Source organism: Acomys minous (assembly GCF_964271855.1).
Source record: "Acomys minous genome assembly, chromosome: 9".
Classification (NCBI taxonomy): Eukaryota; Metazoa; Chordata; class Mammalia; order Rodentia; family Muridae; genus Acomys; species Acomys minous.
The window spans coordinates 117,989,563-118,014,355 of record NC_140490.1 but is presented as its reverse complement, the minus strand read 5'-3'; the positions used below and the strand labels follow the sequence as shown (position 1 = coordinate 118,014,355).

The 24,793-nt window shown below is 39.8% G+C and overlaps 1 protein-coding gene and 1 pseudogene across 5 annotated transcripts in view; one reads left to right on the top strand and one right to left on the bottom strand.

Annotated features, from left to right (window-relative positions):
* LOC311605446 (uncharacterized protein) overlaps positions 1 to 24,793 on the top strand; it is a 354,125-nt gene that overhangs the window by 29,429 nt on the left and 299,903 nt on the right. Inside the window, exon 1 of one of the 4 annotated variants that reach the window (XR_014781946.1) lies at positions 6,024 to 6,067. The exons of the other annotated variants lie outside the window; for them this stretch is intronic. The gene's annotated coding sequence lies outside the window, so the exon portion shown is untranslated. Of the gene's footprint in view, positions 1 to 6,023; positions 6,068 to 24,793 lie in introns of those variants that run through there. 4 annotated transcript variants of the gene reach the window in all.
* Positions 21,239 to 24,642, bottom strand: LOC311605036 (large ribosomal subunit protein mL66-like; annotated as a pseudogene). The gene is made up of 2 exons: positions 24,604 to 24,642; positions 21,239 to 21,809 (listed from the first exon to the last, which is right to left on the bottom strand). The product of its transcript is annotated as a large ribosomal subunit protein mL66-like (transcript).

The window sequence follows — 24,793 nt, the reverse complement described above, 5'->3', positions numbered from 1 at the left end:
TGAGTGTTTCTTCACAGATAGATAGCTGGCAGGCTTAAAGTAAGTGTTGATGTGTTTGTGTGGAGATAAGGATACACCTTGGCTTTTCTCAGAATTTCATTTTCAATTACTCTTGAGCTAGTTTGAAAATTCATTGTCTTCCTGACAAATGTCTTTCAGTGTGCTACATCTGCTGAGTAGCAGACCCTGACATCTCCAAAGGGCTTGCATAAGTATACTCAGGCAAAATTAAACGGAATCCTGGAGTGCAAGTCTGTGATGCTGTCCTAGGAGGTGTGGAAGTAGGGTAGAATTATTCCTGTTGGATGCTGTTCCTGTCTTTCTCTATTATTAATTATTTTGTTTCTCACTTACTCCCTCCCTCCCTGTGTTGTCTCCTCTGTCTTCCTTTCTTTTTCTGTAGCATTTTTCCTACTCCTAGAAAAGAATGAGAAAATACAAAGCAATATTCTTCTACATAAGCTGCTCATACTCATTAAAAGCTTAGAGCATCTCACAGAAAACCAGGACTGGATGATCCACTTTAGCTGCTCCTGTAGAGAAGAGTGACCATATGCAGAGGAACACTGTCCAATTACTTTCAGAAATATAGATTTTGATCACCAGTGAAGTCATGAAACTTTGAGACAATATCCTATGACTTTACTGGAGTAGCCTGCTCAGACATGACAACATAAATAAATGACATGACAATAAATGAATAAAGACATACAAAGTTTTTATTAACTGGCCAACAACTTCACTGAGTATTCAGGATTCCCCCTCAGTCACAGTCATAGGGGAGGGGAGTAAGGGGAAAATGGGAGGGAGGGAGGGATAGGAGGATACAAGGGATGGGATAACCATTGAGATGTAATATGAATAAATTAATAAAAAATTTTTTAAAAAGATATTTCTCTTTTTATGACTATACTTAGATGCAATATTACTATTCAGTCCTGTCACCAGTACTGAAATTTCATCAGGTCCTGAATATACAAACATAGCTGAAGTACACAAATGTGCACACACGTGTGTGTGTACACACACACACACACACACACACACACACACACACACACACACACACAACCTTAAAACACTGTTACAAGTGATAGAAGTCCTTAAAGAGAAAATGAATAAATATCTTTTTTGAATTTTTTAATTAATTTATTCTTGTTACATCTCAATGGTTATCCCATCCTTTGTATCCTCCCAATCCTCCCTCCCTCCCATTTCCCCCTTATTCCCCTCCCCTATGACTGTTCCAAGATGAAAAACATATCTTAAAGCAATAAAAAAAATCACAATCTGAGGAAAGGAAGATATCCCTTAAAGCAATCTAGGAAAACACAAGCAAACAGTTGAAGAAAACAAATAAAACTTTTCAAGACCTGAAAATAGACATAGACTCATTGAAGAAAACCTAAACTGAGGGAATTATGAGAATGAAACATTTAGAAATTTGAACAGTAACTACAAATGCAAGGTTAACCAACCTAATACATGAGATGTTAGAAAGAACCTCAGGCACTGAAGATATGATAGAAGAAATGGGTACGCCAGTCAAAGAAAATGTTAAATCTAAAAACCTCCTCTCTCTCCCCCCCTCTTTCTCCCCTTCTCTCTCTCTCTGTGTCTCTGTCTCTGTCTCTGTCTCTCTGTCTCTCTCTGTCTCTCTCTCTGTCTCTCTCTCTGTCTCTCTGTCTCTGTCTCTGTCTCTGTCTGTCTCTCTCTCTCTCTGTCTGTCTCTCTGTCTCTCTGTCTCTGCCTCTGTCTCTGCCTCTGTCTCTGTCTCTGTCTCTGTCTCTCTTTGTCTCTCTGTCTCTGTCTCTGTCTCTCTCTGTCTCTCTCTGTCTCTCTCTCTCTCTCTCTCTCTCTCTCTCTCTCTCTCTCTCTCTCTCACATACACACACACACACACACACACACACACACACACACACAGAAGAAATCTGGGATACTATGAAAATACCAAATCTAAGAATAATAGGAATAGAGGAAAGAGAAGAAACCTAGATCAAATGCCCAGAAAATATTTTTAACAAAGACATAGAAGAAAAATCATCTAGCCTATCAACGGAGATGCCTATAAAGAGCATACAGAACAACAAATAGATTGGACCAGAGACGAAAGTCTGCTTGGCAAATAATAATAATCAAAACACTGAACATACAGAACAAAGAAACAATAGTAAAAGGGTCAAGGGAAAAAAGACCAAGTCACATGTAAAGGAAGACCTATTAGAATTACACCTGACTTCTCAGTGGAGGCTCTGAATTCCAGAAGGGCTTGCAGGGATGTTCTGCAGAATCTGAGAGACCACAGATGCCAGCCTAGAATACTATACCCAATGAAACCTTCAATTAATGTAGTTGGACTGCTTCTAGTTCCTTAGGGGTTATAGATCGATCTAAAGTGTTTATCTGCTCTGAAGTGGTATCCATCAAGAATATTGTCCAATTTATTTGCCAATTTTGTGGGGTACAGGCTTTTGGAGTAAGACTTAATAAATCTTTAAATTTACTGAATGTCTGCCCCTTTTCATTTCTAAGCTTGTTAACTTGGTTATTCACTTCCTGCCTTTTAGTTATTTTGGCTAAGGGTTTGTCTATCTTGTTGATTTTTTCAAAGAGCCAATTCTTGGTTTCATTAATTGTTTATATTGTTCTCTTTGTTTCTAATTTATTGGTTTAAGAACTGAATTTGATTTTTTCCTGCCATTTGCTCCTCTTGGATGTGTTTTCTTCTTTTTGTTCCAGAGCTTCCAGTCACTCAGATGATATCTGTCTGATTTACTTTTTTTTTTTTTTAAACATAAAGGCACTTAGTGTTATGAACTTTCTTCTTACCATGGCTGTAATTGTTTCCCATAAGTTTGGATATGTTGTACCTTTATTTTCATTGAATCATTAGAAAACTTTAAATTTTTTATTTATTTAATCCTTAACCCATTGGTCATTGAATATAGAGTTGTTCAATTTCCATGGATTTGTAGGTTTTCTGTAGTTTCTGTTGTTGTTGAAGTCCAGCTTTAATTCATTGTAGTCCAATAAGATATAGAGGGTCATTTCAATAGTTTTGTATCCTTTGAGATTTACTTTGTGACCAAGTATACTGTCAGTTTTGGAGAAGGTTCCATGAGGTGCTGAAAAGTTAGCCTTTGCTTTTTTTTATCAGAGAACTGAGTCTATTGATAATGAGAAATATTAATGATCAATGCTTGTTAATTCTTGTCATGTTGTTGTTGTTGTTAGTGGTGGTGGTGACTGTGTGTGTATGTGTGTCTGTGTGTGTTTCTGTGTGTGTTTCTGTGTGTGTCTGTGTATGTTTGTGCTTCTCTTCTTTTGGTTTTGCTGGTGTGCAATTATTTTTCCCTATGTTTTCTTGAATGTAGTTAACCTCCTTGGTTGGAATTTTCCTTCTAGCATCTTCTGTAGAGCTGAATTTCTGTATAGATATTGTTTAAATTTGCTTTTGTTATGGAATATCTTGTTTTCTTCCTCTATAATGTTGAACATTTTGCTGGGTACACTAATCTGGGCTGGCATTTCTGGTCTCTTAGAGAATGCAAGACATCTTCTCAGACCCTTTTGGCTTTTAGATTCTTTGTTGAGAAGTCTGATGTAGTTCTGATAGGTCTGCTTTTATATGTTTCTTGGCCTTTTTTGCCCCTTGCAGCTTTTAATATTCTTGTTGCTGTTTTGTACATTTAATGTTTGAATTACTATGTTGCATGACGGTTTCCTTTATTGGTCCAATATATTTGGTATTCTGTTAGCTTTTTGTATATTGGCACCCCTTTCTGTAGGTTGGGGAAATTTTCTTCTGTGATTTATTTTTTTGAAAATAATTTCTGGGCCTTTGTGCTATGAAACCTCTTCTATTCCTATTATTCTTAGGATTGGTCTTTTGGTAAAGTATCAGATTTTCTAGATGTTTTGTTTCAGGAACTTTTCATATTTAACATTTTCTTTGATGAATATATGGATTTTTTTCCATTGTATTTTCTACATCTGAGATTCTCTCTTCTATATCTTGTGTTCAGTTGGTGCTTCTTGGCTTGTAGTTTCTGTTCTCTTGGTGTACAGTTCCTCTTCTTTTTCCTAGGTTTTCCATCTCCAGAATTCCCTCAGTTTGTGTTTCCTTTATTGAGTCTACTTCTCTTTTAAGGTCCTGAATAGTTTTATTTGTTTCCTTCACCTGTTTGATTGTATTTTTTCTATATTTCTTTGACGTATTTTTAATTTCCTTCTTAAAGGTCTCTATTCTTTAATGAGATTGGGTTTAAGGCCATTTTTTTGTGTGCTTTAGCTGTGTTAGGATACGCAGGGCTTGCTGTAGTAGGATAGCTGGGCTCTGACTGTCCCCTACTTCCCTGGCTGTTGTTGATTGTGTTCTTATGCTGGCCTCTGTCCATCTGTATTTTGTAGTTATTATAGGCTTACGTGCTACTTTCTGAGTTTATCTTTGTTAGATTTTGTTGGATAACTGGTATTTTGATTTTTCCCTTGGTTTTTGTTTCTTCTTGGTCTTCAGACTGGAGTAGTCTGGGGTTTCTGGTGATCAGTGAGTCTTCCTGACCCATATGAATTCTTTGCTGGTGTTTTGGGGTCTGCATGACTTCTGGGGTTTTGGATCCTAATGTTGCCTCTGGGACCTCTACTACCAATGTGGCCTGAGGTCCCTGGTGTCTGAATGGCCTCCAGGAAAGCAGACAGTGTTGTGAGTCAGAAAGTGTAGCTTAGGGTACGGTGTGTGCAGTTTATCTCTGTTGGTAGTACTTTCAGGGGAGTTGGCAGGAAGATCTTGAGGGGGTCCCAACCTTGTGTCTTTGGGTGTCATCTGGTCTCCAGAAAATCAGGCAGAGTTTTCAGGTGAGAAATAGAGTTCCAGGTATCCAGCAACAAAACTTTTGATCTATAATGCTGTCCTTTGTGAAAGTTATGGCAGTGCAATGGTGGCACAAAACCTCTTGTAATAACCAAACAACATCTGTTCTGACTTAGGGCCTACTCCATGAGTTGCAAATCATACACAATACTACTTGGGTAATCAAGAACCAAAGATAAGATATTCCAGAGACCTAGAATAAAACCAAATACAATAGGTGCAAAACAACACAACACAACACAAAAAGTAACAACAAAATGACTAATGGTATTCAGTTATGCTCATAGACCAGTGCTTTACTCAGCCATCATCAGGCAGGCTTCCTCCTGCAGCAGATGGCAACAAATACAGATACCCATAGCTAGACTTCAAGCAGAGAGATAACTTGGAATACAGAGCTCTACATAGGATTTCTCCATCAAATCAGTCCCCTTAGAGCTTAAGGACCCCCATCCCCCACCAAAGAGGGGGTGGATAGAGGACACCAGGAGAACAAGATCTTCTAAATGAATGAAGTAAAGCTCATAAAACCTCAGAGACTGAAACAGCAAGCACAGGCTTACCCAGGGTCTCCACGAATTTCACTGACAATTTAGGCTTCTCTTGGACAATTTCTTCTGTCTTGTTCAACTTCAGTGTTATGGTTTTTGTTTTATCATATTATATTGTACTAAAATTATGTCTCAATGAAATGATTAAATTTAGAAAAACGGGGTGGCCTTAACCACAATGATGGTCCTGGGTGGAAGCACAATATAGGCTGAGAAAGCTACGGGGTGTAAGTGAGTAAGCAGTACACTTTTCCTTGGCCTTTGTGTCAGCTTTTGCCTCCAGGCTCCTTCCTGGTTTGAATTCCTGCCTTGCACCGGTGGACTGTGATTCAAAATATGTAGTCCAAATAAACATTCCCTCCTCCACAACAGAGGGAGAGAGAGAGAGAGAGAGACAGACAGACAGACAGACAGACAGAGACAGAGAGAGAGACAGACAGACAGACAGAGACAGAGAGAGAGAGACAGAGAGACAGAGACAGAGAGAGTTTAGATGAAAATGTCTTATAAGCTTTTCTCAAAGATTAATCATTTAAAAAAATATACCAAATGCAAAAGCTTGTTTCCTATCTCTTTCAGCTCAGATGAAATATTTTCTTCTCTTACATGGATATGCCTCCTCCACTCCCTTTTCAAGATAAAGGTAGGAGCTCCTAGTTAGGTTAAAATGTTTCAGGTTTTATTTATCAGTTTCTTTGCCTATATTCTTTTTTCCAACAAAAGATTTTTCAAACATGCTAGCTCATAATTTAAGTAAAATCTGTTATGGAGCATTTACTTTTATTTCTGCATTTGAGTTTTGGAAAGAAACAAACTATTTCAAAGTTCATAAATAAAATACTTTTTTGGAACTCACAATGTATGCCGATGGTACAATAAATATTTATACATCTATGAATTATCAATACCTATGACTTAATTTATCAGTTGAGTAAACATAGAACAACCAGAACTGTACCTTAGCACTCACAGTCATGTGTTTCACTGGGCTAGAGATAGTTTGGGGACTTAAAATTTGACAAGTATTAAGTACTTGATTTAAAAGGTAGATTAATGTAGGGTTTTAAAAGTTATTTTTCATATTTCTCCTTCTGTTTCTAGTAGATAACAGAATCCCACTGGACAAGATAGATGACTAGAGAGTACAGGAAACTGAGTGGGGAGGAAGCGGGTGAGGAACTGCTCTGGATCCTCTCAAGCATTTGGGGATCAGCACAGCCTGTCCACTGCGCCTCGTTTTCAGTCACCATACACTACCATCAACACTCTTTGTCACTCAATATGATTGTCAAATGCTTTCTCTATTCATTTGTTATCCTGATATAGTAGCATATTTTTATAAAAACTGAGCTCAGCTTAAGATCTGTGCGACCCATCAGTGGTTAAGACACCTGCAGTTTTGGGCAGCATTTGCTTTGGATTTCTCACACTTTAGTTAGGACTTGTATATTTTTATTAATGAGTATGCCTAAGTTTTAAGTTATTTCACTAATTTTGGAGTCAATATATTCTGGATTCGGAGAATGTACTGAAAATGCTTTCTCCTGTCCTGTTTTCTGGAAAAATATATATATATATATTTTGGGATGATGTTTTTCTGAAGTGTTAGCAAAAATTGTCTATAAAAATTATATCAGGTATGGAATTTATAAATTTTAGTGAATATTATAGACATATTTCATTTACACTTCTTCCTATTTAATAAGTTTTCTCCATCTTTGGAAGATATAAATAAAAATCAATTGTCATGTTTATCAAAAACAATTTCTATTTTTTCTGCTTATATGGAAAGATAAAAACTATTGACATGTGTTAAATGATAAGCCTTGGGTATCTCTGGCCAGGTTTGTAGCTTTGGAGATGACCAAATGACTGCCTGGTGTCTTAATTAGCATTATTATTGTGTTAAAACACCACAACCAAAGAAACTTGGGCAGGAAAGGGATTATTTGGCTTATGCTTCCACATTACAAAAAAGGAAGTCAGGGTAGGAACTCGGACATGGCAGGATCCTAGAGTCAAGAGCTAATGCAGAAGTCGTGGAGAAGTGCTGCTTTCTGGCTCGATCGCCATGGCTTTCTCAGCTTGAATTCTTACAAACCCAGGACCCCCAGCCCAGGGATAGCACCACAAACAATGGGCTGGGCCCTTCCACACCAATCGCTTGTTACGAAAATGCCCTAAAGGCTTGCCTAGGGCCCAGTCTTATGGAGGCATTTTCTCAGCTGAGTCTCCCTCCTCTCCTTAACTGTAGCTTGACATAAAGCTAGGCAGCACATCTATTCCTTGATATCATGCATAGCTGAAGTAGGCAGAAATCTTTCTTATTTCCAGCACTGATGTACTGGAAGGTCTTAGGTGCATCTATTGTCGTTTGCTTCTTGAAGGCCAGATATGGTATTATGAAATGGGCGACCTTCCATATTGAAGTTTTTCTATTTTTTTTTTTTGTAAATACTCAATTTTACCTTTTGTTGGAAGCAATATCATCTGTTAGGGTGATAACCAGCTATTAGAGAGTGATTGCTCCACTATAATCCACAGGCTTAATGGCTTTTGTACAGTGAAATTAGTCTGCATGGTACTGTAATGGTGGATGCATGCTATTACATATTTGCAAAGTTTCACGGAGCATAAAACATGAAAAACAACCCTAAAGTGAACTATGGTATTTTGTTCTTGCCAGTATAACAAAATTGGCTCATTGCTCATAGTAAATATTCGTCAGTGTGAGATGGTCAGAGTGGAATCTCTTTTGTGTTGTAGGAGGGGGAGTGTGAAGTGACGTGTGGGAACTCTCAAAGTTACTATTTGTATGAATGCTTTGAGTAGGGGTTTTCTGCTACTCACCTATATCCCAGATGGCCTTTCTGCTGCTTTTGCAAACTTAAATAGTTTATAAAAAGAAAATCAGGGGCTGAAGAGATGGCTCAGTGGTTAAGAGCACTGACTGCTCTTCCAGAGGTCCTGAGTTCAATTTCCAGCAACCACATGGTGGCTCACAGCCATCTATAATGTGATCTGATCATACTGTATACATAATAAATAAAATCTTTAAAAAAAAAAAGAAAAGAAAATTAGTTAATTAAGGTAATCTACTGAGAAAGAAAAAAGTTGTATAGCTAAGAAGAGTAATAAACATTCTAGAGAGGTTTATATTAGATTATCTAGAAATGGGTACATTTTAAACAACATATCCATATAAGCTTAACCACTCATCTAATATCCAACTGTACACATAAAAACTATTACCTGCATTCAGTGTATGAATTGTTATCCTAGCCAACATGTTCACTTACATTCCTAGCAGTAACATGAACTGTGGTTTTTATGGGGAGACATAGCTGTCCTTCACACTCAAAATCTTTTAAATTTTTCTTTATCTTAATTTGTAATTATCACTATATTAGCAGAGATCTTTTGGGGGCTATTTATATTTCATTCTTCTCCACATCTTCACTACGTTTCAGTTACACTGACTAGAATAGCCTTATGCCTGAAAACTCTCTTTTGAAATGTTCCCCAGGGAGAGCCTTTATTCTAGTATTATGGAAAATTGGTATTTTCTCTTTGTTCAATTTCTTCCTAATTTTAAAAATTACAACAATGTATCTTAATTTATATTTCCTTCACAGTGTTCTAGTTAATTTTTATCTCTTGAAAAGGCAGTTGTAAGAGAAATAGCTCAGCTGTTAAAAGAACTGTGTGCTTGTCTGGAGGACATTGTCTGGAGGACACAGGTTCAGTTTCAGCACCCACATGGTGGCTTGCAACCATTTATAACCCAAGTCCCAGAAGATCTGTTGCCCTCTTCTGACCGCCAAGGCATGCATCTTGTACACAGACACGCACACTAGTAAATATCTCATCTGCATTAGATTTTAAAATTTAAATAAAAAAAGAGGCAGATATGATTTCACATGTTATTCCAACGCTGATATCAAGCCTACATCGGTGATATGAGATCTGGAAGTTCTAATAATTTTTTTTCTCTCTCATCTTCCTCAGTAAGCATTTTCTCACTGAGACGTCGTTGTTCAATTCTTTTTCTTACAATTTAATTACTCAAGCACTGTTGAAATTTAACTGCTGCTGCAATAAAGACAATCATCTCTTTAAAAACCATTTGTTAAGTGCTTGGTAACCACCCCGTGATGCTTCTAGGAGCTAGCAGAAACTTGAAGACAGGAGTCACGTGAAAGAAAGTTAGGCTCCTGCAACTGTGGTCTCAAAGTGACGCTGTAACCTGGGCCCTTCTCTCCCTTTTGTTTTGTGGCCATCAAGGGGTGAACAGCTTTACTCCACATGTGACTTTTCACGTGCTCCCTGGCTATGGAGCCAACCTGCCAGGACAGAAACATCTGAAACCTTGGGCGAGCCTGTCCTCTGTGCAAGCTGATTGTCCTGGGTGTTTGTTACAGCAGTAGAAATCTGAGGAAGAACTTAGTGAGAGGAATGAATGTATGCACTGAAGAAGCAGGAAACAGTGGAATAGACACACTCAAAATTTGTATCTATGGCTTACAGAAAAGGAAAACAAAATGGAGTGGTTTGGATCAATGGGTACCCTGCAGGTCAGGGATGGTCTTCCCCATCCAGGCGTTGGAGAAGGCGGCTTTATCAGCACAGTATTCTACTGCATTGCAAATTGTTCGCAGTGTCTCTGTAAAGCCTTGTTGGGTTGTAATTGTTTGTTTGGTGTAGTGACTGACTTTGAAATGTTTCTTTTCTTTCTTCTTTCTTTCTTTCTTTCTTTCTTTCTTTCTTTCTTTCTTTCTTTCTTTCTTTTTTGATACACTTCCCTTAAAGTGATGTCACAGTAACATGTGGTTTATTATGAAGCAAAAATATGAACAAAAACAGAGAGAGAGAGAGAGATATGAATTCAAATTCTATGTGTGACTTAAAGAATTGTTTTACGTGGCTGGGCTTGGTGGCGCACGCCTTTAATCCCAGCACTTGGGAGGCATAGACAGGCAGATTGCTGTGAATTCGATGCCAGCCTGGTTTACAAAGAGAGTCTAGGGCAGCCAAGGCTAACACAGAAAGACCCTGTCTCAAAAAACCAAAAAAAAAAAAATTGTTTTACTTTCCAGGGTCATTTGGAAAAGAGAATTTGAGCTCAAAGTTGATTAATTGTTTGTTTAAACTTTAGGTAATGCATTAACTTGAGAGGACATGCCTTTAGCATCTGCTTTACAGGCAACCAATATGTGGGAAGTGCTGTGGTTAGATCAAGGAGTCTGTAGTGTAAAGGTCTGTGTTAATTTATCCTCAGAGGCTAACATATTATTAGGAACGGCTGAATTTCCACAAGTAACACAGAAAATTATCTATATACTCTTTCCTTTTGATAATTTATAATCATGAAACCACAAAAATTAGAAATAACTTATAGGGAAGCTACTTTTAAAGTTTTATAATGCACATAAACCTACACAAACTCTCACACAAGATATGGACCTGCTTAGAACTTATTCCTTCTGTACAGTAGTAAAACTAAGAATGGCTTTCTTTTATTTCAGTGCAAAGACGGCAGGATATTGCAAGAGCAGCCACCACAAGCCACATAGCTTTAAAAATCACCATTCTTGATAATAGGAACATTTCCTTCACGTTCTTGTTCACATACTGTGTTGTACAGAATCATAACTGACAGGTCTAGCTCACACTCCGTCCTTAACCACTTGGCTAACCCTTTCCAATATTGTTACATCACCCTTTGCATGTGCACATGGTGTGATTATGTCTATACATATTGGCATGTGCGAATGCATACGCATGTGTGGGTGCATGTGGAGGATAGAAACTGACATGGGGTGTCTTTCTAGATGGCTTTGCCTTTAATATATTAAGGAATGGTCTTTTGCTTGAACGCAGAGCTCATGTTTCACTGGCTCTATCGTGCCAGCTCTACTGCAGTAAGTGTTTTCCCTACTCAGCCATCTCCTTATCCCTGTATAATCTTTTTGACTATAATTTTAATGACTATTTAATATTAAATTGAATGAAGACAATATATAAAATATTTGGCTACAAATTAGAATTTTTAGGTTTCATGTACCACTACAACAAATGTCAGCAAAAGTGGCTTTTTCATTTTCTTTCCCTAGGATGCACATTGATAATGAGAGTGACCTAGATGCAAGAAAAGGGGCACTTAATAAGATCTCAATATGCATAGACAAAATAACCACCTGAAAACACTGCTAAATTATAATACCGTAACTGGGTGCACCAGGTGTACAGTAAAAAACATCAGCACTCGCTATAGTTTCCTTTTTTTTTTTAGCTTCTTAATAGATTCTTTGTGAGCTTCCCATCATGCACTTCGGTTTCACTCATCTCCCTGTCCCCTTGTGTCCTCTTTCTGACCTTGCAACATCTCCCCCCAATAAAAAAACACACAAACAACAAACAAACAAAGCAAACATAACCAAGCATAGAAAACATCTTACTGTGGAAGTGTGTCACAGTGTGTCCCACAGTCTATGTACCTGCTGCCTACACCTCTTCATTTGCAAATGTTCATTGCAATGAGTCACTCATCAGCATCAAGGTTTCTGGCTTGTGTGGCACCCTCAATATTGGGTCCTCACCGGAACCTCTGGGTTATCCTGTCGTTGCCCTACGTCATAGAGATCCAGCAGTTTTGGATTTGCAGGACCGGCCCTTTCACACACCTCAGTCATTCACAGATGATGTAGATTGTGGGGTGGACCAAGTCAATGCCCTGATCTGGGCCTGGGTAGCATCTGAGCTAGTCATTCCATTCGTTCTCCTGCATCCACAACACCAGGCCAAACTCTTCAGCACTGCTCTGGTTCACCATTGGCAGGAAGCAAAGTCAGCCTCCTGCTCTCATGCCCTGGGCCTAGCTCACCTGCTCCCACACCTCCAGAGGCAGCTAGCTTTGCGGTGATGCTCAGGTGAGGTGCAGGGCCTATTCTTGCAAGTGCTGTAGCTTGCTAGGGGCTGAGACAGCTCTCCCAATGGTGCACACATTCGGCTCTGACTCACCTGTGCCTTAGCCATCAGGCCCAGCTTTCATCAGTTGCCTCTGGGAGGTGCAGGGCCCACTTTTTCTGTGCTACAGCCTGCGAGGGACAGGGATAGCTCTCCCAATCTCATGACCTCAGGGCCAGCTCCTTTGACTCCTGCAGATGATGACAGCCAAGGACATCACCTCTTTGCCTCCTATAATTCATGAAATAGGAGTGGTAGGGACAGTATTCATATGCTTTCACCACTGAGGCCAGCTCAGCTGTGCCCCATCCACTAGGGACTTCTTTGCTGTGCTTTCAAGGAGAGATGCAGGGCCTGCTCTCCTGAGTGGTAAAGTCTGGGATATTCAGGGGTAGCTCCTCTGCTCTCAAGACTCTGGGACCAGCTTTCCTGATTGCCAGAGATGTCAAGGGGGTAGGGGTGGGGAGAGAGCTCACCTCTGTACTTGTGTCACCCCATGGCAGATGAGGTGGGTCCAGCTCTCCCAAGCACTGCAGCCAGCCAGGGGTAGGGAAAATTCTGCATAGTTCCTGGACATCCATGTGGTGACTGCCCAGACCAGTGATATCCCAATGATCTATAGTGGTAACATGCACCATGGACATTAACAGTGATTCCTGCAACTGCATAGCCATGGTCCCTGGTGTGACCCTCAGTGGCAACGTAGGTTAGGTCTTTACCATGGCCTCAGGTGGCTGGCCTGGCTGCCTCCAGCAGCCTCTTCCTTTCCACCCACCTGTATCCAGTTCCACATCCCTCTTCTTAGTGCTCACACTGTTCCACATCTCTTTTTCTCCCATCTGTCCACTGTGTACTTGCACACTGTAGTGGCTCTTGCTGCAGGCGGGCCACATGGCTGGAGGACCTCTGGGTGACCTCTGTCCATGCATCATAGTGTGGCTGCTAGTGGGCCTCTAGGTGTTTACAGCCAACCTATGTGGTATGGTGGCAGGTGGGTCTATGGATAGCTTCCTTTTCCAGCACCTTGTTGAATGTTGTTAGGCTGGGCTCTGTGTACCTTCCTCTTTGAGTACAGCACTGGGTGGCCTAAGGTTTTTTTCTTTAATACTCTTTGCCAAATGTATTAACTATGAAATGGTATCTCACTGTTGTAACTCATGTTTACATTATAACTTGGAGGGGTGAGTATTTTTTTTTATGTATTTCTAATATGCATGTTATTTTCTTCTATGAATTAAATGTTCTTGCCTTCCAATGTTGTCAGGAAAGGAGAACACTCCTCCATTGCTGCTGGGTGTGCAAACTTGTACAACTACCTTGGAAATCAATCTGGTGGTTTCTCAGAAAATTGGGAATAGTTATTCCACTTCTGGGAATATACCCAAAAGATGCCCCACCATACTAGAAGGACACTTGCTCAACTATGTTCATAGCAGCTTTATTCATATAAGCCAGAACCTGGAAACAACCTAGATGTCCCTTAACCGAAGAATGGATAAAGAAACAGTGGCACATTTACACAATGGAATACTATCTAGCTATCAAAAACAAAGGAATCATGAAAATTTTAGGCAAATGGATGGGACTAGAAAAAGTCATCATGAGTGAGATAACCCAGACCCAGAAAGACACACAGTGTGTACTCACTTCTTAGAAGATATTAGCCATCAAGTACAGGACAACCATGCTACAATACGCAGACTCAAAGAAGCTAAGTAACAAGGCGGGCCTGAGGAAAGAGGATGCTTGAATCTCATTCAGAAGGGAAAGTGGTTGGAGGGATGGAACTGGGTAGAAGAGCGGATGGGGAGGGAAGCAGGGATGAGGATTGAGAATAGTTGGGGGCAGGGGAGGGGGGCAGGGGACCAGGGATAGAGGAGGCCCCAGAAAGCCTGTGGGGACCACCCTAGCTGAGACTCCTGGCGTCAGGGTTAGGAGGTGGTGGAAGAGGTGGTATGGAGCCTGAGGTGACTGCCTCCTGTAGTCAAGCAGGACTTCCAGCGGACCTGTTTCATGCCTTCCGAAGCCTCCCGAGAAGCACCGCCTCTATATCATGCACACAGCTGCCACGTGTGCTGTACAATGGACATTTCTGATAATGATCAGGGCCAAGGGAAAGTGCTGAGACCGATTTGAGTGGATGGATAGACTATAAGCAAAGGGAATGAGAGACAGAAGCAGCTGTGAACAGTGGGTGTGCTCTGTAATATGTTCTGTTGGTTTGAAGGGAAATGTGAAGATGTAGGAAGGTAGCTTTGGCTGGTTTAAGCAAATCATTAAATACCTTTGAGATGTAGGCTGGCCCTACGTGTCTGAAAAGGAGCTTTGTGTAAGTTTGTTGAAGGTGGAACTAATATAGTAATTGCAACGTTGAGAAACATGAGGGGGGCGGAAATCAGTTAGCATTGTCTTACAGAAGTGTGTCGAGGAAGGCCATGGAGTTTTAAGAGAGAGGAGGAGATGGATATTGGAAACTAACTTCACGGTGGAGAGAGGAGAGAAGGAATGTACGAGTAGGGCAACATTTTATTTTGTATCTGTCAGACAATGATGATGGTGGAGATATAAATGGGAAAAGGGAGTAATTTTTTTTATAGTAGAAACAACACCAGCATCAAGTGTTTTATTAGCATATAATAAGTATACACAATAATAGTTTCAAACTTCGTGCATGTAAGCAATATATTTTGATCAAAGAAATCCTGTTACTCTCTCTTATCCCTGTCCCACTTTTGTTAACCTCCTTTCTTTGCCCAATTAACAAGCCTTCTTTCTAGGTGCAGGTAAGGTGCATGTGACCTTATAAACACACTCCCACTCAAGCTCCCGTAAAAAATCGGAGTAAAACTCATTGGATCATTAAAACTCTTTAGAGTGGAGCCGGCCACAGCTGTACACTCGTATAACACTTCAGGAGTCAGGAACAGGCAGATAGTACATTTGAGGCCAGCTCGGGATATATAGCAAGATTTTGTCTCTAACAAATAGCAATAACTACAACAACAAATCATTACGTGAACTTTTAAAATTGGAAATACACAATTTAAAATGTACTTTTAATTTTATCCATTTGAACTGATTCCTCCTCAGGAAATACAGAAGGGTGACAATTTATTATCAGGAAGTAGCACCATATTCTAAATCCTCATACTAACCTTATGAACAAACATGAAAAGGCTTAGGAAGAGAAAACACACAGTAAATGATGTCTCAATCATAACAGTCACTCACCAAAGTTACTATTTACCCAGAAACACAGCGCCATAGGGCCCTGCGACACAGCTGCAGTGAGGCACAGACTCCTCACTACAGCTCACATGAGTGATGGGCTTTTACTTTTCATTGTCAAGGCCCAGTGACTTTTGAAAAGGTGCTTGAAAATGTAAATATCCAAAATAAAGTCAAACCTAACAAGCATCTTTGAAGGGCTGTAAAATATAGATTTGAATCTTTGAAGCAAATGATAAGAAATGATGTGATTAAGATTCATGCAGGGTCTACTCTATTTAAGATTCTTAGAAACACAGTGCATCGGAAGAGACGCTTGCACACCGTTGTTCAGGTCAGTCCTACTCATAGTGGCTGAGTTACCATATGCACCTAAGTGGCTAGCAGAGGATGGACAGACAAACTGTAATGTATGTGCACAATGGACATTTAAAAAACGTAACTAAGAGTGAGATTATATTATTTGTGAGAAAATATCAAATTGAAGTAGTCTCGAAGACAAATGCCACATGTTTTCTCTCACTTGTATGCATTTGTTTTTAATACGTATATGTTGACATGAGAATGGGACAGAAATTATCTATGTAGAGCAGTTGTTCTTAATCTGTAGGTTGAGACCCTTTGGGGGGGTCAAGTGACCTTTTCATAGGGGTTGCCTAAGACCATCTGAAAACACAGATAGTTACATTATGATTTATAACAGTAGAAAAATTACAGCTATGAAGTAGCAACAAAAACAACTTTATTGTTGGCAGTCACCACAACATGAGGAACTGTATTAAAGAGTTACAGCATTAGGAGATTTGAGAACTCATCTAGAGAAATAAAGAAGACTGATGGAGAAGGAGGTCTGAGGAGGAGGAGGAGGGGGGGAGGAGAAAGGGGAGGAGGAGGAGGAGGGTGGCAGGGTTTGATGGGGACTGCTCAAATTAAGTGAGTGAATGAAAATGGCCTGTGTAATTCAGAATAATTAAAAAAAGAGTAATTGAAAAAGCAAAATATGATAAAGCATTTTATAATGTGCAATATGTGAATAAGATGGAAAATTCAGGTGTGAAAAGGCCATAAGCACATAATATAAATAAGCTTCCTCACTTCTGCCTCCAGCTCCGTTGTCTTCTCTGTGGAATCTTTTGCTGACTTCGACTATAATTAAGACAAGGACTGAAAACCACCTGTGTATGTCTGCCAATGTTCAGCGTTCAAAGACTCTTAGCTCATTTACCGATCACTGTATACATAGCGGAATTGGCAATTATAATTTTCCTTACCATTTTCAAACTGAGGAAATTGAGGCACACAGTGGCTAGGTGACTATCTCTCTACAAACTGTCAGTGACATGATCTGACACAATCTGACTTCTCTCTGTGCCGTTACCTAAGGGAAAGGCCGTGAACACACAAGCACACATTGCAATATACGAACATAAACAAACGCATTCACTAACATACATATATTTTATGTTTTTTTTTTTATACTTAATGTTTCCTGGTTGTTTTTTATAAATTAGCTTACCAAAAGATTACCTTTTAAGAAAACAGTTGTAGAGTTCCCAATTGCAAAAATACACCATAATTCCTAACTTTATTCTCCTACTGATAAATATTTAGATTGCTGCTTTTATTACTATGAAGTTATACATATTTATCTAATTAAATTTTTATTATAGTTTACCCACATTACATCCTGATTGTTATCCCCTCCCTCTTATCTTCATGTTCCCTCCCTCCCTCCCTCCCTCTCCCACCCTAGACCTCTGATGGGAGTAGGGGATGGAGGGGTGGGCTCCCTTCCCACCAGCTGACCACACCCTATCAGCTCTCATCCTCAAAGCCTGCATCCTCTTCCTCTGTGTGCCCAAAGGGCCTCCCAGTCAAGAGGAAGTGATCGAATCTCAGTCTCCAGAGTTCCTGTCTGATGCAGTCCCTGCTCCCCTCCCCTCACCGTGAAGAGTGAAGTGTGTCTGAACAGGGAGGTGAAGGTCCTGTGCCTGCGTTGCCCTTGGTTGGAGTTTCAGCTCTACAAACACTCTTTTACCGGTACAAAATTGCCACGTGTGAGCGAGTTTACGTATGGCAGTTAGCAACAATTTTTATAAATGATGAGAATGGTGTTATTTTTCTTATAAACTAAGACATGGGAACTTGGGGTACTGCATGGGACAGGTGCACATGTCTAGCGTGCATTTGATGATTAATTCAATCTCTGAAAGGAAAGAAGGAAAAGAAAATCAAATGCGCACAAAGCGCACTGAGGCACTAAAGAGATAAGGAGTTTTTTCAAACCCTCAGAGATGGTAAGTGATAGTAGCAGTAGTAGTAAACAAAGCTGGGCATTTTGGGCTGAAAGAAGCATTTTTCCACTTGGCTATAAACCTGATATTTATCATAAGCAGTAATTATGGAATAAGTTTTATAATAAGTACGTAATTACATAGTCTGTCTTTACTCTCTGATATTACTCTAAAGGAAAGCCCATGAATACACAAATACAAATGTGGATGTCTGTCTGAAAATATGCAAATGCATACATTACCATATATACATTATTTTATGTATTTATAAGTTACATAGCTGATAACTACAAGATTTATTAGAGCCATGGGATCAATAAGATCTGGTGTGGAATCAACTGAAGCAGACACTGATGTTTCAGTTTGCACAATGTGGGAAATGGCGACTTCACTGTGAGCAGGAATTCAGCTGGGAGTGCAGAGAGGTCTGTGGGAAAGCCTGAGTGCCAGAGCCGGGAGATGAACACTCCAGCTTCTATGCCATCTTGACAGCATGGGGAAGAGAAAACGAGTCCTGTGTCTGAAGTATGTGATGCTTTCAAGACTAGGATCCTATATTCAAGCCCCAGGAGGCCACCAAAGGCAGTGTCAGCAATTATGTTGTTTGGTGATCTCTGCAACTACCCTGAGCAAGAGCCTAATCGGGGTTTCCCATGTCTGAGATTGGGAGTCTTGTTAGACAACGTATGAGATGGTGAGAAGCATTATGACTTTAAATAACATAATTTGTATAAACATAAAATATCTATGTATTTTTCAGTAAACAGATATATCAGTTTTTTATGGATTTTAAAATTAGTGTTGTTTTTCCTTCTTCTCTCTTTCTCCCTCTATATTGCAAACCATCCTCCTTTTAAGCTAATGTCCCATTTTCTCCTGCATATTTCCTTTGTTTTATTACCCCCTTTCTAATTTGACACTTTAAAAACAAGAAAGAGTGCAAATAGACAAAGGTTATAGGAAAAGATCGTCAACATTCAGTCATCAGAGAAACACAATTTAAAAGCACAAAGAGAAATTGTCTCCTACCTATTACTAGCTTGGAACTCTTAGTATATTAATAATGAAAAACATAGGTGAAAGATACAAGTGTTATCAATGATGTAAATAAAAGGGAACACTTGTACACTGTTGGAAGTATTATAAGTTGCAGAGAATGGGATCATAGTTCCTCAAGAGTCAAAACTGGAATGCCATAGGATATAGACGTTCCACTGATGGTACATAGCCTGAGGAAACAAAATCTATGTGAAAAGAGATATCTGTACCTCCATGTTTAGTGCAATGAATTTGCAGTAGCCAAGAGTGAAAACAACGAAAATGCCCATCAAGAGATAATGAAATTTAAAAAACATGGTCCATATACACAATATAATACCATAAGCCAATGCATTCTGTTGCTTATCACATAGATGAAGCCAAAGGGCATAATGCAATGAGAAATAAATCAAGCACACAGAGCAGAAAGACTGCACAGACTCTCTCAGGAAGCCTGAGACAGTTGAAGAAGCAAAGAATGCTGATTATCAGGCCTTGGAAAGAAATTAATGGGAAAAGAAAAGACATTAATCAATGACACACAGTTCATTTCACAGGAAGAATAAGTTGTGATCATGCATTGCATGTGCAGTGATTATATTTACTAACAACAAATTGTATATTTCAAAATAAATGAAAGAGTGGATTAAAAATCTTCTCACCATAACAAAAAGATAGTTATTTGACGTGATGGATACAGTAATTAGCATGACTTGATTGTTTCACAGTGTATTCATGGACCAAAACATGACCTTGAATCCTATGAATATGTACAAGTATTGTTTATCAATCATAGATAAGATAAAAATTATCAAAGAGGAGGAGTTACCCCCTATAATTGCTCTTCTCCTTCCTCACCTTCCTCACCCACATTAATAGGGAAAGGAATGAGACTAGTCTCATAATCCACTTTAGTAGCATTTAAAAATTTGTCACTCTAGACGAGCTGGGTCCTGAAGTCATTTCTCATCCACACGCTTTTCTTTGGTAGTGTCTCTGTTCCACACCTCTCCTCTGCCCATCTTGAAACTATTTAATTGGAACTCATAGTCAGTCACGGGCAATCTCTTTTTCCATTCTTGCTTTGAAATTAATCTGACTTCCCTTGGTGATGTAATTTCTTTATGAGCCTTCTTAGGTATTGGTTGGTTCTCTTCTGTGATCATTTGCTCCAACCCATGGAAGCAGGAGGAACATTGTCTTTGCCCCTGTGCCCTTTTCTAGCGTTTATCCTTCCATTCCTTCCAAACAGCCTTCAATTGTCACCTCACACCGTCAAGCCATCCCTCTTCCAGCTTCTGGTATCAGAAAACCCTCATCACTCTCCCTGCAGAAGTACCGCATTTCTTGTTTACTGACATCATTCCTAGTAATACTCCAGACCACATTTTGTCCACTTCAGTAGATTTTGGAGGTTTTTTTTTCTCCTGCCTTGTTTTTGTTTTGTTTTTCACTTCTTTAAACTCTCTAATGACCTTATTTGGGCACCCAATCTTGGCAGTTTAACAGCCACTCAGGTGGAACTGGTTTTGAAGGCATGAAGGGGCCATTGAAAGCACTTGAGGCTTGGCATTAGAAGAGGCCAGGAGAGGTCTTTGGTGAGGGAAACCCCAGTGGCAGCTTAAGACTTAGTGTTGCAGAGGATGTGCAGAGATGTTAAGGTTTGGCACCATGAAGAGTGAAGGCCAGTTGCAGCAGAAGACACCAGCAGTTTTCAAAATGGCAGTACCCTTGTATGGCTACCAAAACCAACAACAGCAGCCAAGTGGAGCCTGCCTGCCAGAGCCTAGAAGACAAGCTGTGTGTGTTTCAGAGGCATAGCTGGAGAAGTGACCTGAGCCCTTTGGAACGTCGCAGAAAACCACGAGTGAGTCTTAGGTAATTGGACATTGAGATGTTTATTGGAGTTTGCTTTTGCTTGCTTTGGGATGTGACTATGCCCTGGTTCTTCCCCCTTGAAGAAGGTTTTTAATTTGATTTTGATTTTTACAAAATCCCACAGCTGAAAGACCTCCCCCCCCCCTTTTTTTTAAAGCTGAGAATCTGCTTTATTACATTTCTTTGGGTAAGACTCCTGCAGCACATCGATCTCATTCCAAGGCAGTCAGAAGACCACAGTGGCTGGACACCCAGCTCCTGACTGCCCTAGGCTCCCAGTACCATGGCTGGGCAGTTCCAGGCAACTGAAATTAGTCCCACCGTCCCTGTGCTATTTGTGGGGGGCTGTAGTTCTGGTGGGAGGGGTCAGCGCATCATCTGGAAGGCTCTAGTCAGCAGTGCAGCTTCCCTTAATGCATCAGCTTTAGAGCCCTTCTGGAGTACCAGACATGGTCTTTTAGGGGTGGTGACCCCCTAGCATATCCACCTTGTTCCAACGGTGCCCTTTTTGTAGGTGGGCTTGACGGAGCTGGGAGCCCAGTGAGTCAGGTAGCAGCTGAGATTGGGTTTATCCTTTGGTACAAATCCTTCTGGAAGCCATGGCCTATGATTTGGGAGCAGACCTGCTCAGTGAGCCATCTTCACACACTCCTGGATTTTTCGGTGTTCTTGCAGGTACAAGCCTGTGACCCTCCGGGCCCAGTATGCCTTCACGAAGGCAGATGAGCTGACTGAGCAGCAGTCATAGATATATTTGAGGTTCAGGTTCCAAAGGCAGATGGGACACTGCCCTGAGGGGTTAGTGGGATCTGGGGTTTCTGTGACTCCACCTTCAATTACAGTTGTCTTCTTTTCTTGTATCTCCACCATTTCTCTCAACCCACGGGCTGGAAGCCATAACCAGCTGGTCACGGCGGGGCCTGCGGGGAACCCTTGAAGCTGCCGCCTGCAGCCAGACGGCAGAGCCCTCAGGGCCACTGTCTTCGTAACACCAAACGTTGCACTTTTAAAAGAAATTTTGGATTTTTAGAGAGATTGGATATTTTAAAGAGATTGGAATTTGAGTATGTTTGAATTTGCAAGACTATGGTTTTTTTTAGATTTGTTTATGTTTTTGATATGAGATCTTGGGGATGACTAAGAAAAGAAAGGCGTGGCTTAGTTGAAGTGTTTATGTGTCAAGTTGAGAAGTTGTGATGACTAGTCCAAAGTCAACGTGGTACAGAGAGACTAGTGTTATCTGAAATGAGAAAATTTTAATTAAGAAAATGTCCCTATACGATGCAGCTGTAAGGCATTTCCTAATTAGCTATTGGTGGGGGAAGGCACAGCCCATGGTGGGTGGTTCCATGGCTGGTTCTATAAGAAAGCAGCACCTTTCCACGGCCTCTGCATCAGCTCCTGTCTCCAGGATCTGTCCTGTGTGAGCTCCTGTTCTGATTTTCTTCTGCGGCAAACAGTGCCAACGTGCTTTTTGGTCATGGTGTTTCATCTCAGTAACAGAAAACCTAAGAAAAACACTGACATCTGGCACCTTTTTGTATTTTCAACGTAAGTCTTAAATTCTGCTCACATTCTAGTTCTTTGTGCCTTTCTTTCTCTCACACCAAACTTCGTCTATTCATACACTTAAACTAGTATTAGATAGCTGTACAAAGTGTTTTCTCTCCTTCTATCTTTAATTCTATATTTTTTGTGTGTGATTTCAATTGTTAAAATACTTTTTCTGGGGATAAGGAAACTACTCAGTTGGTAACGTGTCTGTCAATCAGCATGAGGTCCTGAGTTCATATCCCTGATAATCACCTACAAAGCTGAGAGAGGCTATGCACTTCTGAGAGACTAGCACTGGGGGGAGGCAAAGATGGACAGATCTCTGGAAATCATTAGCCAACTGTTGGGTTATGAGGTTTAGTGAGATATCTTCTCTCAAAAGGTAAGTAACAAAGCAGCAATAAAAAACAGCTGGTGTCAATATCTGGCCTATAGATAGATGTGCACACATGTGCATATGTAGACATTACACATGCATACAAAATATTTTTACTTTTTAACTCTTTGTTAAACACAAACAAAGCTACGTACATTATTAGCCTGGGCTGCACGGGTCTGGAGCCTCAACATTGGAGTCTTCCATCTCCAGATTTTGTCCCTGGTAGTGTTCGGGGAAGTAACACACTCAGAACTGTCTCCTGTGACAATATGTTCCAATGACCTGTCTGAGGCTCTTGTTGAGGAAGACTGACTCAAGCAATTTGTCTATGATAGTTTTCCTTCCTCAGTTGTTAATTTATTTGTAGTGCATAGAAAACTTCCTAAAATATAATAACTACCCAATACTTATTACTGAATTAGAGTATGAGTAAGCTATGTTTGGCTCACTGAGTTTGATGCTGCCATAGATAAACATCAGGGGTTTTCCAGTAGGAAGCTAGGAAGGATCTTGGTGTAACATACAGGCTTTGCACTTATTTACACAAAGTTGAACAGAGTAAATAAAGATTCTAAAACAGTTTAGTGAAACCACACAGATTTATTGATATTTTCTGTGGAAGGATGAAGACATTTGTAGTTTGAATAACAGCTCTGTTTCCATTATAGCATTGATGGCATTAGGTATGAATATTTTTATTGGATGCTATTTGTTTATGAAAATTATTTTATTGAAAAATGATGAGATCAACAAACATCTAGCAAAATCAACTAATATAAGGAATGTGAAAATGAGACATGACAACGGATACTGAGGAGATCTAGAGAATCATAAGAAAATATCTGTATTCCATCAAACTAAAGAAAATAAACATCAATGAGCTTCTAGAGATATATGGCCTCCCACAGTTAACTCATGATAAAAATAAATAATTGAAATAGTTATATATTATCCAATGAAATAAAACCAATAGTTAAAAATCTCCTAATTAACCCCCCTAGAAACAGATTTTTCATACAATATTATTAGATTTTCAAATAATGAACATCAATACCCCTCAATTATTCAGTAAAATGAAGAAGAAGGAACATTTTTCAAATTCTTTTATGAAGCTAGAATTATATTACCCTGATAACCAAATCAGATAAAGACAAAAAAAATTGGAAAATACTAGATCAATAGACCAGATCTGATAAGCCCACCATCCTACAGCCACCTTATTTTTGACCAGAACCAACAATACACATTGGAGAAAAGACATCATCTTTAACAAAGCGTGTTTCTCAAACTGGATAGCTATGTGTATAAGAATGAACCTTTAAAATTTTTTAAATTTTTATTTTATTAATTTACTCAGATTACAACTCAATTGTTATCCCATCACTTATATCCTCTCATTTCTCCCTCCCTCCCGCTTTCACTCTATTCCCCTCTCCTAGGTCCATGACTGAGGAGAACCTCTTCCCCCACTATATGGTCATAGGCTATCAAGTCTCATTTTGGTAGCCTGCTTATTCTTTCTTTGAGTGCTACCAGGCCTCCCCACCAAGGGGAGGTGCTCAAATATGGAGCACCAGAGCTCCTGTCAGAGTCAGTTCCCACTCTCCACATAACTGTGGAGAATGTCCTGTCCATTGGGTAAATCAGAAGAAGAATGAGTCTTAATCCTTATCTCTCACCTTGCACAAAACTCAGCTCCAAATGGATCAAGCACCTAACTTAACACCTGACACACTAACTGTGTGTAGATAACAGGCCTGAACTTATTGGTATAGGAAAGAATTTTCTGAACAGGACTTTCACAGGGTAAGAATTAAGGCCAACAATTAAATGCGAACTTACGAAGCTAAAAAGTTTCTGTAGATCTAGTGACACCGTCATTCAACTGAAGAGGCAGCCTGGAGAGTAGCAAAAATCATTACCAGTTACAATTTTTATAGAAGGTTAAATATCATAAAATCAACAACCCAACCAAGTGGGCATGGAATTTTAAAGAGTTCTCAAAAGATGAAACTCAAATGATTGAGAAATA